Below are 17,255 nucleotides of genomic sequence, written 5' to 3'. Positions count from 1 at the left end.
ATTAAATAATATGTTATGTGAAAAAACAAATAATAAATTATAGACATGTATGTTTATTTTGTGGGCCTTTGTAGAAGAAAGTCAGAGGTCGGGTTGACTATGAGGTTAAGAATAACTATATACACATATTTATTTTATGGCTCCTACTGAAAGCAAGTGAGAGGTTGGCCTTGACTATGAGATAAGAGGTCGACATTGTGGTTTTAATGGTCTCTCTAGATACTCTCGACTACTCACACTCCTCGGCCAGTTCGACTCCAACTTCAATACTTCATTTTTTATTTAAATAATGGGATAACATGTTCCCATGTTTTAAATTTTTTATCTTATAAGTATAATTTATTAAATTTACTTTTTATTGATAAAAGAATAAATTAATTTTATCAAATAATATGTAATATGAAAAAAACAAAATTATAAATTATAAAGAGGCCAATTATACATATATGTTTCTTTTGTGGGCCCTGCTAGAAGAAATTCGGTGGTCGGTCTAGCTATGAGATTAAAGGTCGACATTTTCTTTTGGACAGTGTTGATTTTTGTAGCTTGGGAGGTACTACAAGCCCTAGGGTTTAGGGTTTGGAGGGAAAAGCACCACAAGGGCATCTTGTGGGCTTGGAATCCAAGTGTGGGTTTTTTCACCTATTGTGATTTGGGCCAAAAATGTGATGATAAATCGACATGTAATGGATGATTATGATAGTGCTTGGCGAGACTATTCCAATGCAATGAGAATCATCTGATTCCGAGTTGTCGTTAGAGAGAAATTAATTTTTGAAGTTGACAAGTTAATTATTGGTTGTCAAGTCATGTAGGCTTGGTGTAAATAATTCCAATAGGTGTTTCTCTTCATAATTCGTTGAAGCCCCTCATTATGTCTATAAATAGGGGGTGAGAACATGTGTTCTAAGCATCCATTTGTGGCAATACATCTCAAGGTTAGCTCTAAAATTAGAGGAGGTTAGGCCGAAGCATGGGAGGACCAAAGGGACACCGTGGAGGAGCTTAAGGAACAACGTGGAATTTCTGTGGAGAGGTTGAGCTGTTGTAGGTTACAAGGGGCTATTTTGAGGCTTGTTTGAGGGTTGACTTAAGTGCAGATTGCTAGGCAGTTAAGGCTGCAAGGCTAGAGGAGAAAACATCACTGATGTAGGGTTGTTTGGTGGAGTTTTTGGGGGGGCTGAAGGCCCACATTAGTTGTTGTAGTAGGCTGTATGCCATAGCCAACAATTAGGTTGTCCTTGGTGTTGCGTTTGGGGTTGAACAAGGCTAAAAGGAGAAGCGTAGGTGTGGAGGGCTTCTCTCTTGGAGGACCGCAATTCTAAGTGGGTTGCTTTGTTGATTTATGTGGAGGATAAGAGCTGAACTGTGATCCCTATCCAGTGATGCGATGACAATAGTGAAGCGAGGTCAATAGTAGTGTTTTGGGAGGTGTATTGGGTCACGTTTGTGATCGAATTGGATCATGATTGCAACAACCTATTGGTTCCATGTGGATGACATTCCGTGGTGGTGAAATGTCTTCCTAGGAGCATAATTGACAGTGACATGATTGGGTGCCATTGATCTAATTGGAGGGAAATGTGTTGGCTACCCAAAGTAGCCCTAGATATGGAGACAAGAAAGACATTGTTGGTGCATGATTGGGTAAAGTTTGCAGCCTAATGAGTAGCACTTTGATGGAAAAAAGTGATTGCTAGATTGGTAGATTGAAGCTCGGGAATTAGGCCTACCCAGGGAGAAGTTTGATGAGCCCACATTCATTGTAGCAGATGTGACTTGCAGCAGCGATAGGAGGTAGCCCTCTTGGAGTCTTGATGTAGTAGCCTTAATGGACTAAGGCACTACTAGTGTGCAATACGGGTGCAAAGGACCGGCAAGACAAGAGACGACGTCGAAGTTGTGCTCGAAGTTTTTCATTGTATCTTGTATACCATAGACTGTTGTAATATTCAGATTTGGTTTAATATAACGAATATTGGGATTGTACATACTGTATTTTTTTTTTAACTGTGTATATTTATGCATATGTGATTTACTACTTTATATTTCCGCTATGCAAAGTAGTTTATGGTTGAAATTCATGGTTTGGTAGCGTCAGTGATTTTAAGACTCTAACCTACACCCAAGGTCGTGGAAATTCAACATGGTATCAGACGGTGGCTGAGCTACTTTGGAAGTAAGTAAATGAGATTTGTTCGCAACGAAGTACAACGTGAGAGGGAGCTGGTCACATTGTAAGTGAAGGGCTCGCTACAATTTCGAAGTTATAGGCACGTCTCTGGCATGAGGATAGGTTGGAGGGGTTTTCCAACTATAGTCCTTGGAAGGAAAGGATCACGTTGGTCTTATAGGTCAACAAACTCTGGGATTTTTCCGAGAAAGAGATCAAGAAGCCAATCGACCTTAAGGAGCTGAAAATATTTGAAGATTTGGATGTGATGAAGAGATTGATCATCCTAGATGGTGTGAAGGATGCCCTAATACCTCATTTATCTGGGAAGAACATGCACATGAGATGTGGATGGCTCTTCAAAAAAAATTCCACAATAAGAAATATAATCTACTTATTTGTGGGATATGATTATCAGGTTGTGTTCGGTTTAGTTGAATTTGGATGTTCCATGGAGTAGTTTTAACTTGTGTTTGGTTTGGTTGAACTTAGATATTTCATGGAACATTTTTATTCTCACATGTGCTTCCACCCTTAAACCATCCCCATAAAATTTTAACCAATAAGTTATATCACGACAACTTAAGTGTTATAAGTTGTTTAGTAAGAAAAAAAAAAAAAAACTCAGATGCATTAATGTGACCTGTACACACACAATTAACCTCTTCTTCCTTATCATGACTTAAACCTCACTATAGAATAGGTCATTTGATTGTGGAGAGGGAATTCGTAAGTGAAAGAGTGGTTGTTCACAGTTTTTTCCACCACCTATCAGAGGAATTTGATTATTTGAAATATAATGTGATCTCAAGCCCCTAGATCACACCAATCTATATGGAAATTTCAAACCCTTCAAGAATTTGCATCCACATCTATATTGATGTGTATAACTTGTGTTAAGTAAAAGAAGATAAAATTGGAAGTAATCTATAAAGGGAAATGTGAAAGAACATCTCATAGAAAAGACCAAAAAGTTTTGATATACCATTAATGAGATTCATAATTTAAATGTTGGTAATCAACTATAAAAAAAAGCATGTTGTGAATAATTAGCTCTACCAGTTTAAACACAAAATTCACATGCACATGACTCTTTATCATAACCTTTGCATCCCCCATGAATATAAAGTTTTTATATACCATTAATGAGATTAATAACTTAAATGTTGGTAATCAACTATAAAGAAAATCATGTTGTGAATAATTAGCTCTACTAGTTTAAACACGAAATTCACATGCACATGACTCATTATCATAACCTTTGCATCCCCATGAATATCCATAAAATTTCTCATAGATGTGTTAGGGTTTGTTCATTAAATTCTTAAGATATAAGAGTGTGTGAAATAATCAAATAAAGTAGTGTAGAATATTAACATAAGTACATCTTATTTATGTATATATATTAAGTGTTGAGAGAGGTTGATAATAAATTGAAATGTAAATTTCTTGGTGCTTTAAAAATCTTGAGGTAAGCGGGATTTATGTTAGTGATTGTGTGTGTAAATATTAATGTTCATCCCCAATGCTTAGATTGATCCATGCCCATACTTGGACCTAAGTCAACAAACTTAGACATTGGATATGAAATCATAGAAAAGGAAATTTGATCCACAAGTTTTCATCCATGTTGCCTTTGAGATTGAGTTGTCTTACTTACCATTCGATAGATAGGATGGTCTGAGAAAAAGTCCAATGATGTTTCTAGATCAAGTCCCATTAATTCCCCTAGTGTCCTATAAAAGGCATAGGGTTGGGGCAAGCACATTCTCTCTTGTGGACATCTAGAAAGGATCCAACATGAACTATCCAGCGACTCAGGCATGTTCGAACTAACCTGGGAAGTTATCCTTGCATTCCTTACAGCTAAATATAGGCTAAAAAACTACTATAAATTTCAAATATATGGTGCAATGTGACATCCCCTATGGGTTAATTCCCCTTGTAAAAAAATTTCCCTGTAATTATGTAATTACAAATTAAAAGATGGATGAGAAAGGGATACAGATTCCATTTCTTGATGAGGGACATCAATTAAGGAATGGGTTGTTTTAAATATCAATAATGGGTTGAATGAATGGTTTTTAATGAGATGATTGTGTATTAACTCTGCTGAAAAACAAGGATATTCCCATTTTCTCTTAGGACAACAATTACAAGCAAAGAAAGGACAAAAATTAAATGAGCAGTATGGGTTTCACAATCAAGGTTGTTGGTCTACATAGACCACTCTGAAAAAGGACAAAACTATCGTGGTCGAGAACGAGAATGGAGATATTATTATCTCTATTAACATTCTCTCACGCATTAGAGCAGGAGGACCCTATGTGCACAGAGAAAGAAAAAACACAGGGGAGGTTGAGAGGCTACTGTCAAAGAAATAAGCGAAGGTTGAGAGGCTTTGATGGGGGAATACACCCACGACTCATAACGCAAAAGAAGAGAAGGCAATAGGGAAAATATAGGGAGGTCATGAAGCTCCTAGATGGTTAATTTGAATCGCTAAACAAGTATAAAAAATTAGGAGGATTGAGAGAATTCAGGAAGAGGAAAAGGTTTGATGATAGCTAGATGAGAAACCCATGAGGCTTGTTGACTAATAATCATAGAGCATAAATTTGATGATAGCCAACTGAGAAACCCATGAGGCTTTCTAACTAGTAATCACAAAGCATAACTCTGATGATAAACAACTGAGAAACCCACGAGACTTCTTGATTGATAATCACAGAGTAGTGGTTATTCCTTACAGGTCTAATAAATCCAATGGAGACTATGCTGGTTGATAACCTTTGAGAGGTAGAGGCACACAGGGCTAGTGGGCTAAAAACACCTGATGGCAGTTCCATGGGATTAGACTAAGAACACATGCGGAAGATTACACTGAGCTACTAGAAAGTGCACTCTTATTCCTTCAAAAGTAACATAGCTAATGAACCTCCATGTTATTAACCATATATCTCTCTCTCCACATCTGAGTTGATACTCGTTATGTCTAAGTCCCTAGAGATGTTTGAATTATATAACCCCTCTACATAAAAGAAAGTGTTCCCTGCCTGAGTTGAAACTGTTGAATAACTGGTCAGTCAAGGTAGGTTAGCCTTGAGACACCTTGTTTCAGTTGATTATATTGATTTAATCTCCTGAGTAGAAGATGGTTTTATTCCAATAAAGTGATTCATTATGTTTAGTTAATTTTGATAGTTGATGGGTGGGGGTGAGGCGACCTCAAGATATCTTGTTTCATCTCATACTATTGGTTTAAAACTCCTCTAAAAGCACTCCACCTCAATCTTTGGAATCTGGCTTGAGGGTGATGGCTGCAAGAAAGACTTAGTTGCAGCGTTTCTATGGTTGGGTGGAGAGTTGAAGTCTCAATATTAGTGGTTGAGAACATTTCAATAAGATAAGTATATTCAAGCCTCTATGCAATGATTTTTATGCGTGTGTTTGATGTGATAGATGTAATGTATGTGGTGATATTGGCTCACTGTGTTAGTTAATTCTTGTGACATAATGAGGAATGTGAATTATTGTACAATGCTAAAGATATGTGTGATGGATAAGGAACGGTTTATTCCTGGAGGACTGATATATCTATGATTGCTTTTTTTCATGTATTGATTATTATCTGTTGGCATGATGTTGATAGTTTATTCAAGTTAATGACTAGGGAAATGAATCTGGAAAGGAAATGTATTGCAGATGCCTAGAATATATTCTTGGGAATGGTTTATTCAAGTATCCATCTTGAGCCTATAAATTGGTCAAAATGGCTTATGTACTAAGAGATACGGTAGGCCTTGTAATATTTATCGTTTTGTTGCATTATTTAAGGAATGGTTCAATTCATGTGTTTACTCAGAGTTTGAATTTAATCTAATTACCTGAGCATGAAGGATGGGAAACTCCTGGTTGCTAAAATGCTCTCTCTATGTTTTAAGGATTTTCCTAATCGACCTATATATATGGTTGGTGTTTATTTATGAGCTTAGGAAGCATAATATTTCAATGCACACACACAAACAAACACACACACACACATATATACGTCTAAAGTACACATGTATAAACTGGTTGGGCCAAAGCCCCTATAAGATCAGGAGGAATGTCATTAATCCTAATACATACACATGTATTTGAAGCTTAGGAGGGATAACTCAGAAAGATCTGTAAATATAGGTATAAACTCTTTGGAAATTAAAAGAAGTTGAGTTCAAGCTGTTAAGGGGCTTGGCCCTTGTCCATGTGTGTGAGAATTGTAACCAGATTCCAAAGGTGAAGGAGCCCAAACGGTAATCATGTGTCGCAGGGTTAAAAGTGAAGGACTCAGAGGGTAAAAATGGACTTGAGTTTATGTTCCATATGGCCAAGAGCCATGTCCAAGGGTGCAGGAAGGAGATATCTTAGTCGTAAACGCAAAGAAACACTAGCACCATCCATGTGTCTTTGAATTTTTTCCCTAGAGGCTTCGAGCGAAGGCATTGTGGAAACTCTAAGGATTTTTATTTCTAGGAGGACGTGGAAATTGGGCCAATGGACACATCACAGTGGGGTAGGTAAGTCTCGTAGGTTTCTGGTGTCACCCTAGAAATTTAATTGGTCTAGGTCATATCAACAGTGTTGAATGTGTAATGAAGGGAAATACCGAGGGTGATGTGGAATGTTGGAGTTGAGCGCACAACTGCAACAAAGTTATTGGGACATGGTGACAGTGAAGTCCACAAGGATCGACACAATCCGAAAGGTTCACCCTAGAAGATTCGATGGGGGGTTGCAAGAGGAATTCCTGGGATTTAATCTCTAGGATGAGGTGATGAATAAGGGGCCCACATAGTATGCATATAGTTGGAAGGAGATTAACCCTTGTGTATAATGTATGTTCCCATTCTGCGAGTTGTGGAAGTGGCATAATGTGGCCAATCATGAGTGGGTTGACAACTATCACTTGACATAGTGTATGACTCAAATAGGCATGAGGGTGCCACGTGGTAGGTCAACATGACATGGAATTCACTGATAAGACAATCCTTGAATTGCCATATCTTTTAATTTGAGAGTCAGATTGGAGCACATTTTATATGGTTGGAATGGCCTTGATGAGGGAAATGAAACAATGTCATCGGTTATCCTTTTTTTGTTCTAAGATAGTTCTAAAAGTGCGAAAAAATTAGACCCCATTTCCATGACATGACTGTGGGAGTTGGGTCAGCCTAACAACTATCTCTTGTTACACTTTGTTTGGGTTGGGGTTAGCAGGGGGTATGTTACAAAGTGGTATCAAAGTTTCTAGGTTCAACATTTGGATTAGATGGGCTCTATTGTAGAAGAAATGAAGGCATAGTGTTTGTGACTATATTAAAGAGTTAAGTTGTTTGATAATCACTTGTAGGTGTTGGTTACAACATTATGATAATGGCTTTCATGTTGATTGTTTGCATATGCAAGTGAATACTGGGTGTAGGGTTGTAATGGAATATTTATGTGTTAACTTGGGATTGCATGCAGGTCCTATGATGTATTTTGTAAATATGAAAATTAAAGGGATGATAGATGCAAATATGACATATGTTTTTCTAACTAACCCCCCTTTATATTTCATATACAATGGTTGTTGGCTTGGGAAAAAAGTCTAATTGTAAAAATGCTAAAGGCTGAGTTTTGAAAATTTATGATGATAATCTCAGTAAAGAGACTGGTATTCAACTGATGTTGTTGGCCTTGGTAAGGAGGTTGATTTTAATTATGTTCTTGATTTTGATTAAAGAATAAATTCTAAACCTGTAATAATATGATGGCAACATGATAATATGTGTATATGTATTCTAAATTTCAAAACTTGGTTAATGTATATGATTAACATTTTGTCCTGGTTGAGACAAGTGACTAATCAATAAACTGATATATGTGTACAGTTGTAGAGTAGCATCCTTGTTTTAGCATGCCAAGATAACAATTGGTATAATTATTGTTAGAAAATCAGAAAGGCAGAAAGATTTTCTTATGTTGATAATTACTTATATTATTGCTGTATTCATATTGTTTTCTTCTTGTTCTTATTTTATATTAATTTCATCAAGCAATCATCAAATAAAAAACATGAAGATTAGGGACACCAAATATACGCACTCAGCTAGGGCTAAAATCCCTCTATAGGGGAAAACCCAATCAAACTATTGTACTGGAAAATTCAAGTTGAGATAGACCAAGACCCTAGGCCAAAAGACCTTCCTCCTCCACCAAATCATCCCTTCCTTCCAATAGATGATCCATGTAAAAATTTCCAAGTGATAGCTTTTTAATTGCAACCTGAATCCAAAATTTTGGCCCCCAGCTTCAGAATTTTGGACTTGTAGTAGAATCAAAATCTTTTCCCTAGAAAACACCCAGAAACTTTGCACGTCTAAGAGATAGATAACCCAAAACTTAAATTAGGTCTTCCCAACTTCTTTCATCCTTCTCCAGCTACTTCGCTTTCTTTTTATGCTTCTCTTCCTTGAATATTGAACTTGTTGAGGTTGTGCTCCAAATGAGGTCGAGTTGTTTCTTTATATAGGAGATTATGCCCCTCAATTAGGCCGACTTGTTCAATTTGAGGTCGACTTGGTGAAGAAGCCCTAGAAGACCTAATTTACATCAAAATAGATTTCTTTCTTGACAAATGAAGCCCAAGCATGGTCTTTTACATTATGAAATGGACAAGGACACTTGACATAAACCCTAGAATCCTACAATGGACGCTTTGATCTATAAACAATTGACCCAAGTATGAAACCCATGCTTTAATAGGTCAATTTATTTAATAATAAAAATTATTTTTATTTCTTTTGACAAATACATTACATCATGACTCAAATACAATTATGAAGACCGATACTAGTTACGTTCTTCAGCAATAATTATATTTCATCAAAACACTAACAACTGAGTGCATATGGCAAGACAACAAGACTCAATAGTAGTAAAAAAAGTGTGTATCATGGCATGGTGCAATAGGCATGAATTGTTGGAAATTTCCTGAGATTTTATTCATGAACCATTGGGAACACTGAAACTCATTGGAATTGAGTTGTTATGTTGTTGAATATTTTATGTTTTGTGTTCCTCAATTGGTTTATGTTTGAATTTTTCCTTTTACTGTTGGATTGGGCATGGCCATGCTATTTTTTCGTGATTTTATGACTATTGTCATGAGTTTCTTTCTTTTTACAGTTGCTCCCTTTTCCTTTGGATTTTGCCTTTCATTTTTCATTCTTCATGCTTGGGGGCTTTGGAAACATTGGTTGGGCGTGGTAAGAAAGCCATAGAGATCTGATAAAAAGGTTAAAGAAGGCCAACATAAACATTTTATATTTTTAATTTTAATTACACAATAATATTTTTCTTCAACAATTTTTAAAATCATATTAACAAAATTAAATTAACACTTTTAAAATACTTTAAAATTCTTAAATATCATAAAAATTTTAATTAAAAAAATAATTAATTATTAATTTATTTGTTTTAATTTATATTAATTAAATTAATTGTATATGTAAATATCAAGTAAACTTCAAAATTATAAGTTAATCCATGCTGGAAGAAATGCAATACGATATATACAATATGTAAAGTTGAACATGTGCCATTACGATGACATTGTCATGGTTGAAAAGGGGAAAGATTTATCGATTACAATGGTTAATTTAATGTTGGTATTTGTGTAAACATCAAATAAAAATTATAATTTCAACTATAACAATATAATTTTGTGTCAATCAAATTGCACACTTAGAACCACTATAACCATATAGTTTGCTAAGAAATCCAAAAAAGCCATTCTCATCCAATCCAATTGGTTTCATTTGTAAATTAGAAAAAAAAAATGTGGCTTAAACTCTAAAATCAAAATCGTTTATAAAAATACACGAAAGAGACACCTAAACCATTATCTCTCTTTTGGTTATTGAACTAGCATTTGCACCAGATGTTGCAAAGGAAACGCTATAAGGCATAAAATAAATGGTCATTGAAAATAAGAATTAATAAAAGAAATTGCATGCATGCAAAGGTGGAAGATAAAGCTAAATGATTTACATTATCTGATGGTTATATTTCCACATTTAAAATTATATTACAACTTTATAAATGATGCTTTATACATAGAGCAGACACTTACATCTATATCCCATGAGCTAGCTCTTGATCATCTAAAATGTTTTTTAAATTTCAATAAAAAATTACAAATAATAGATTATAATGGATATAGTGCCCGGTGGCTTTCTAGCCTAACACTAGGAGAATCAAAGAGCAGAATCGCGGGTGTGGTTAGGCTAGTAGAATCAAAGAGCAGAATCACAGGTGTAATCTGTGGAAATGGCACACCCGTAGGATGAGCGAAGCAGAGATCCATGGGTCCTCGAAATTTCAGAAAATTCAGCTGAACTAGATTTGGGGTCCCTCGGTTATGTGCAAGAAATGCCTACCTGAGGGGTGTGTAAGTGCCCAAAAGAAAACTAAACTGTGTGCCAAAGTCCACCATGGTCTTCCGACACCTGTGTTGTCTGGCAAGAAGATAGTTGGTGGGATTGAGAGCAACCAACATCCAACCTTGATGTCGTAGAGCCTGACAGTGTAGGCCACTCTGGCAGAGTTGCACAACAATGGCTTCTTCGAGCTGAAAGATATTTCCATGGATAGAGGCACAATCCTTCAACAATCATCTTAGATAGAGGCAGGAAACATAGGTCTTTCTGGTGCATTAACTGAAGAATGGAATGCATATATTCTTCAACCTAAGGGGGGATTTTCAGAACATTTTGATGGAACGGTATGAAGCATAAGCAGAATTCCCTCTGGGCACGGATGTCATCAACAAAAAGTTGATGCAGCTGTTTGAAAAGAAAAATTGTATGGGTTTCCAGAACGAGTCTATGGGAGGAATGCCACCATTGAAATCAAACTCTCAATAATTTTGAAGGGTATGTTTCATAGATTTTGGAGAAAGCAATTAAATATTAACTAAAATTTTTGAGCTTGATGAAGATGGTCACTAGAGAGGTAAAGAAAATTACTAACTTGGGAAACATTGAACTAATTTTTGGGTTAAATAATAAGGGCGCATTAGTATTTTTAAAAGCTTCATGAGTCAATTGTTGATTAGAGGCTAGAATTTAACTCGCTATGTGTTTGCCAGTGAAATTCATCGGTTGCAGAGATGACTTGTAGATGAATTTTCAGAGAGTAGATTACCTAAGTGATGAAATAAATTGCTCCTCAAACTGATTTTGTTTCCTAGGACCACAAATGCCACTATGAATTAACGCAAAATCTGCGTTGCTCTAAATTTAGATATTTCAAAGCTATCCATCTTTTGCTTTCCAAAAACACGTCCTTCAGCTCTGATTCCATGTTTTCAAATTGAATCACATCAGCATCATGTTATCATTGGAACTAAATCACAAAGACAACAAAAAAGCAAAAGGATTTAGAAGTGCGTGAACAGATAATAGAGCTTTTAACACTAAACATTCCAATTCCTATATAATTTTCTTATTATTAATAGAAATAAAGAGTCAGTGCATAGCCTTCCACACAAAAATGGATCTAGAGACTTATAAGACCAAACCACCAGAGACAACCATTGGACCATGCCTTAGAACTATAAAAAGGTATGGGTACTTGCAGCAGTAAGATCAGTGTAAACCTGATCCATACAATGTTACTAATGCAATCTAATAATAGATACCACTGCAAACCATAACAGAACAATCTAAAAATTGAAATTGTTTTTCCAGATTAAACACAAGACAAGATAGCCCAGGATTTGACCCATACCATGGAGAATTCCCCTCAAGTTTCCCTTGGACATATCCTAGTAAATTTCCTCCTTCACAAGAATATCCCACAAAGGGCACAAGGTTTTTACGGTGCACTTTCAAAAGCATAGTAACCTATATTATACCTTTCTTTTTAGTGAGTCACAGTGCCCTTTGCACATATCTCTTTTTAAAAATTCTGAAATGTTTCTCTAGAGATAAAAATATTTTATCTTTAATTAAAAAAACCTTTCTTGTTTATATAGGAAAATGTGAAATGCTGATGAATTAAGCACCATTTTGCAGACGACCATAGAATATAGGCCCAAATCCTCCTCTACCAATTTGCCTTCCAAATCCACCAGTTATTTCCTTGACCTCATCATAACTCAATTTTCTTCATTGAGGTGATGACAAGTCATGGCCCTTTGTTGCTTCGTTCAAAGGATTTCTCTCTGCAAGAACAATAGAAGAATGTTGTTACAAATATTAAAATCACTAACAAAATATGTAGGCCAATAGAGAATGATAAAAAAATACACAAATCATATATACATACGAACAACCCTAGCCCTCGCCTGTTTCAATCTTCTACTAAGTACTGTTGCAACAGTAATTGACAAAAGCATTAATATTATCCTCCAGCGACTGACAAACTGATTATAACACTTTTACTGATACCAAGTTTTGATTTAGTGCATTGATTTGCATCGCCTTCACAAAGAAGTGTCTTTGTGGATTGCCGGAAATCTTATCAAACATAAAACACAATAAAATATTGAATCTCAAATTTAGAGATCTCTATGACAAAACTATACTAATTTTCAGTAAAAGGATCCATGTTGGAGAATAGAATTAACCTAATCGATAAGTTTTTGTTGTTTCTTAAAATAGCTAGCACTGTACCAGTTAGATGATTGTTCTCCAAGTTCCTAGATTGCATCTCTGAATATAAGCTGTGCGTATGTGAGTACAAAGGTAGTGTTACCAGATAAATATAACATCTATCAAAGAGAAATTCTACTCACAGTTCTCTCAAGTTCGTCAAATTAGCCAAAAAATCTTGTATTTGTCTAGTTAAATTGTTTTCAGACAAGTTGCTGCACAAATATAATTTTCAAAGAGCATAGTGATTAGAGTGCATTGTTGATTTATATATTGAAATTCGATTCTAACACCAAGCTAGAATTTCCACTTACATTATAACAAGGACTGTGAGATGGGTAATACTGGAAGGTATACTTGTAATTCCTTTGCTCGAGAGATTCCTAAGATTGAAATCAATCAAATGAAATGCAGAACATATTTCTAAGATCTAAATAAAATAACTAAATATATAACTTGTAAAATTTTAGAAATTGGACCAATGGACAACCCATAAAATTTGGGTTTGATTTACTACTCACAAGCTTTTTATTCTGGGGGATACATCGTTGTTATAGCCTAACCAGTCCCACAAAAAATTAACAGGTAAGCATGGATCGCCAGCCGAAGGATATGTGAAATTAATATCCAACTGAATTTCTCTTAAAGCTTGCCCTGTAAAATTGAACAACGAGATAATTTCAATAGATCCCTCCATAAGATTTTTGGGTTTTGACACTAGTTTGAATTGATAACCATGGATCATGAACCCATTGCATATTTGTCTACAATATGTATTTTTTTGTCAATTGTTTACATATGGAAACCATCTTCAGCTGCTAAAAGACAAAAGTTCCTCATACCATATAAGTGGAAAATACCAAAAACATTCCTCAAATAGATGCAGAACCCTAATTTCTCCATACTTCCTACCGATGTTTCATAACGCATCCCCATGCCTACTGAATGTTGGATACTTAAACTACTTGCCTCTTAATCCCGCAAACTTCAGTGATTACCTATTCATTGAAACAAAAAAACATACAGATATATTATTCATTGTTTGAGAGTGAACAAACTTGACAAGTATGCAGATTTATCATTCTTCAGTTATTACCAATTCGTTGAGAAAAAATATACAATCCATAGATATATTATTTTTGGAATTAAAAAATTTGAAAGATTCTTTCAAAGGACTAACAAAGGTTGCACTTACATATGAGGATCACTCCAAGAAATCGCCATTCAATGTTATTGGTCATCTGCTACCAAAGACCACTGTAGATTGATCTTTGATCCTAAATATTTCTTCTAAAATCTCTACTATGACTGTACATGTTTATATTATTTTCTATATCCCCTTCAACCATCCGCTTGTTTTGTGGATGTATAAACCCCATCAAATCACCAAATCCTGGATACTTATTGCCATAGATCTCTCTTCTCCTATGCAAAAAATGTTTCTGTTTAAGGTGAAGTTCATAACAACAAACCCATCAAGTTATGAATAATTTAAAAGGCCAGCACCAAGAAAAACAATGTAAGATATATTTTGTTTTAGATAGGACACATCCAAACCAATGAAAATCATCAATCCATAGATCGTTTCAATTTTTTGAAAAAAACAAACAAGGAACAATCCCATGATCCAATAGCTGGTCAAAATTTCAGGCATTGAAGTAAATGAACTTGTGAGAGAATGTGCAATCAAATAAATATTTAGAGTGCCAAAAATTTATTTTCACTTTATATATTATGTCCTCTATGTTAAGATACCAGAAATGCCAGTAAAACTTCAAATCCAGAGTTAAGAGCAGTAAAAAAAAAAGGTTTTCAAGACCAAACCATCCCATATACCATAGCAACGTTTTGTTTTCAAGACCAAACCATCCCATATACCATCGTAGTAGGATCTTAACATTATTTGTGTGCTGAGATATCTCTATCCATCAACACCAAAATACCAAAATCGACCCCCTGATGGAAAGTATTGGCAAGCTAATCCATAATCACCAACATAGCATTTAACCACCTACAATTATTATCATCATAAAACACTCATGAAACAAGACTATGAAGCAAAGAATATGAGATTACCATGAGGGCATTCACCACGAACATCACTAATCCCTTAAGGAAGACCAGTATGCTAAACCCTCCCAAAGACTACTATGCTAAAATATTAAGCCAATAATATTCTCTGTTAGTTATCCTTGAAAGTATAATGGTCACTAATGTGCATAAAAAGGAAAATAATGAGCAGTTTTAATAATGAATCTCAATCCCTTTACTGCCCATTTTTACAATTTAAATCCAATGAGAACAGGAGAATATAGCACAACAACACCAGTTGATAATTCACCTAGGAACCTATCACAAGGACATAAGCACTAACATAGCATGGGAGAAACTGTTGTAACAGAAATATGATAATGGGATCTGCAGATTTCACCTCATAATCAAGTCTTCTACTACTGCATACAAGCAGTTCATCTCCAACATGTATTTCAAGTTTGTCAAGTGGTAATGCATATACTCCTAGACAGGCTCACAACCTTCTAACCTGCTAGCATGTGCATTTTTTTAACAATAGCATGTGTCAGAATTCTCAAAAACGAGTTACATTTGGGGAAAATTGTTTATATGGTGTTTATTTAGGGATTATAATTTTATGAAGTGTCATTAATCTGTGTATTATCTAGCCTCTGCCATGCGTGGATTTGGGGGCACTGTCAGTACTGCCTCAGGTAAGTATGTCTCCTCTCCCAACCCTGAATGCTCAAAGATTTCCCTCCGAAAATCCAAGCTTGATTCAAAGAACGTATTAGTCAAACTTAAGAAACCCATAAAAACTTCTCTAGTGCATTTTCTCTCACCATTCGGCTCATAGCATGCAAAATCTACAAGGTAAACTGGCCTCGACCTAGTCATAAACTACAATGTTATCACAAAGACAAAAAATGTGGAACATACAATTACAGTCACTCAATTATAACGGAGATGGTGCCGTAAATCAAACAGATCTTATAAGTTACGAAAAATCTACGCTCTCACATGTAAACAGATCCTATGCTCTTAGTTGACCAGGATACTCATATTCGCACACTGAATGAGAAGAAACGATCCCAATCAGCGTATTTATGTGTCACAATTCTCAAAAACCAGTTACATTTGGGGGAAATTGTTTATATGGTGTTTATATAGGGATTATAATTTTATGAATTCTTCAGAAGTATATTGTTTTACAAATTATGTCTATAAATTTTAGGATTTAGGCATTGGTCATTTCGGATCAATGCTACAAGCGAATATCAATTTCAAAACAAAGCATTCAAATAAAAATATGCAGACTAACACATATAAAAACTTACAAAAGTTTGTAGCAATCACCGAATTTGTAATAAAACAAAACCTCCCAAGAGTTCTACCAGGTAAAGCTACTTGACATAAGTCTTGTAGTAAGAAATAAACAAGTAAATAATGATAACCCTAGTTTGAATTGATAACCATGGATCATGAACCCATTGCATATTTTTTGTCAATTGTTTACATATGGAAACCATCTTCAGCTGCTAAAAGACAAAAGTTCCTCATACCATGGAAGTGGAAAATACCAAAAACATTCCTCAAATAGATGCAGAACCCTAATCTCTCCATACTTCCTACCGATGTTTCATAACGCATCCCCATGCCTACCGAATGTTGGATACTTAAAGTACTTGCCTCTTAATCCCGCAAACTTCAGTGATTACCTATTCATTGAAACAAAAAAGCATACAGATATATTATTCATTGTTTGAGAGTGAACAAACTTGACAAGTATGCAGATTTATCATTCTTCAGTTATTACCTATTCGTTGAGAAAAAATATACAATCCATAGATCTATTATTTTTGGAATTAAAAAATTGAAAGATTCTTTCAAAGGACCGACAAAGGTTGAAGCACTTACATACGAGGATCGCTCCAAGAAATCACCGTTCAATGTTATTGGTCATCTGCTGCCAAAGACCACTGTAGATTGATCTTTGATCCTAAATATTTCTTCTAAAATCTCTACTGTGACTGTACATGTTTATATTATTTTCTATATCCCCTTCGACCATTCGCTTGTTTTGTGGATGTATAAACCCCATCAAATCACCAAATCCTAGATACTTATTGCCATATATCTATCTTCTCCTATGCAAAAAATGTTGTTGTTTAAGGTGAAGTTCATAACAACAAACCCATCAAATTATGAATAATTTAAAAGACCAGCACCAAGAAAAACAATGTAAGATATATTCTGTTGTAGATAGGACACATCCAAACCAATGAAAATCATCAATCCATAGATCGTTTCAATTTTTTGAAAAAAACAAACAAGGAACAATCCCACGATCCAATTGCTGGTCAAAATTTCAGGCATTGAAGTAAATG

At 35.1% G+C, this 17,255-nt stretch overlaps 1 long non-coding RNA gene across 1 annotated transcript; it reads right to left on the bottom strand.

Moving 5' to 3' along the window:
• Nucleotides 1-16,206: 16,206 nt before the first annotated feature.
• On the bottom strand, nt 16,207-17,011 carry LOC149216078 (uncharacterized). The gene is made up of 2 exons (XR_016250532.1): nt 16,786-17,011; nt 16,207-16,586 (listed from the first exon to the last, which is right to left on the bottom strand). It is a non-coding gene; the product is annotated as an uncharacterized LOC149216078 (long non-coding RNA).
• Nucleotides 17,012-17,255: the final 244 nt, after the last annotated feature.

This window comes from Pinus tabuliformis, chromosome 1_1 (assembly GCF_031772625.1).
Source record: "Pinus tabuliformis cultivar Carrire ecotype Pingquan chromosome 1_1, CPIR1, whole genome shotgun sequence".
NCBI lineage: Eukaryota > Viridiplantae > Streptophyta > Pinopsida > Pinales > Pinaceae > Pinus > Pinus tabuliformis.
This window is presented reverse-complemented; position numbering and strand designations above follow the sequence as displayed.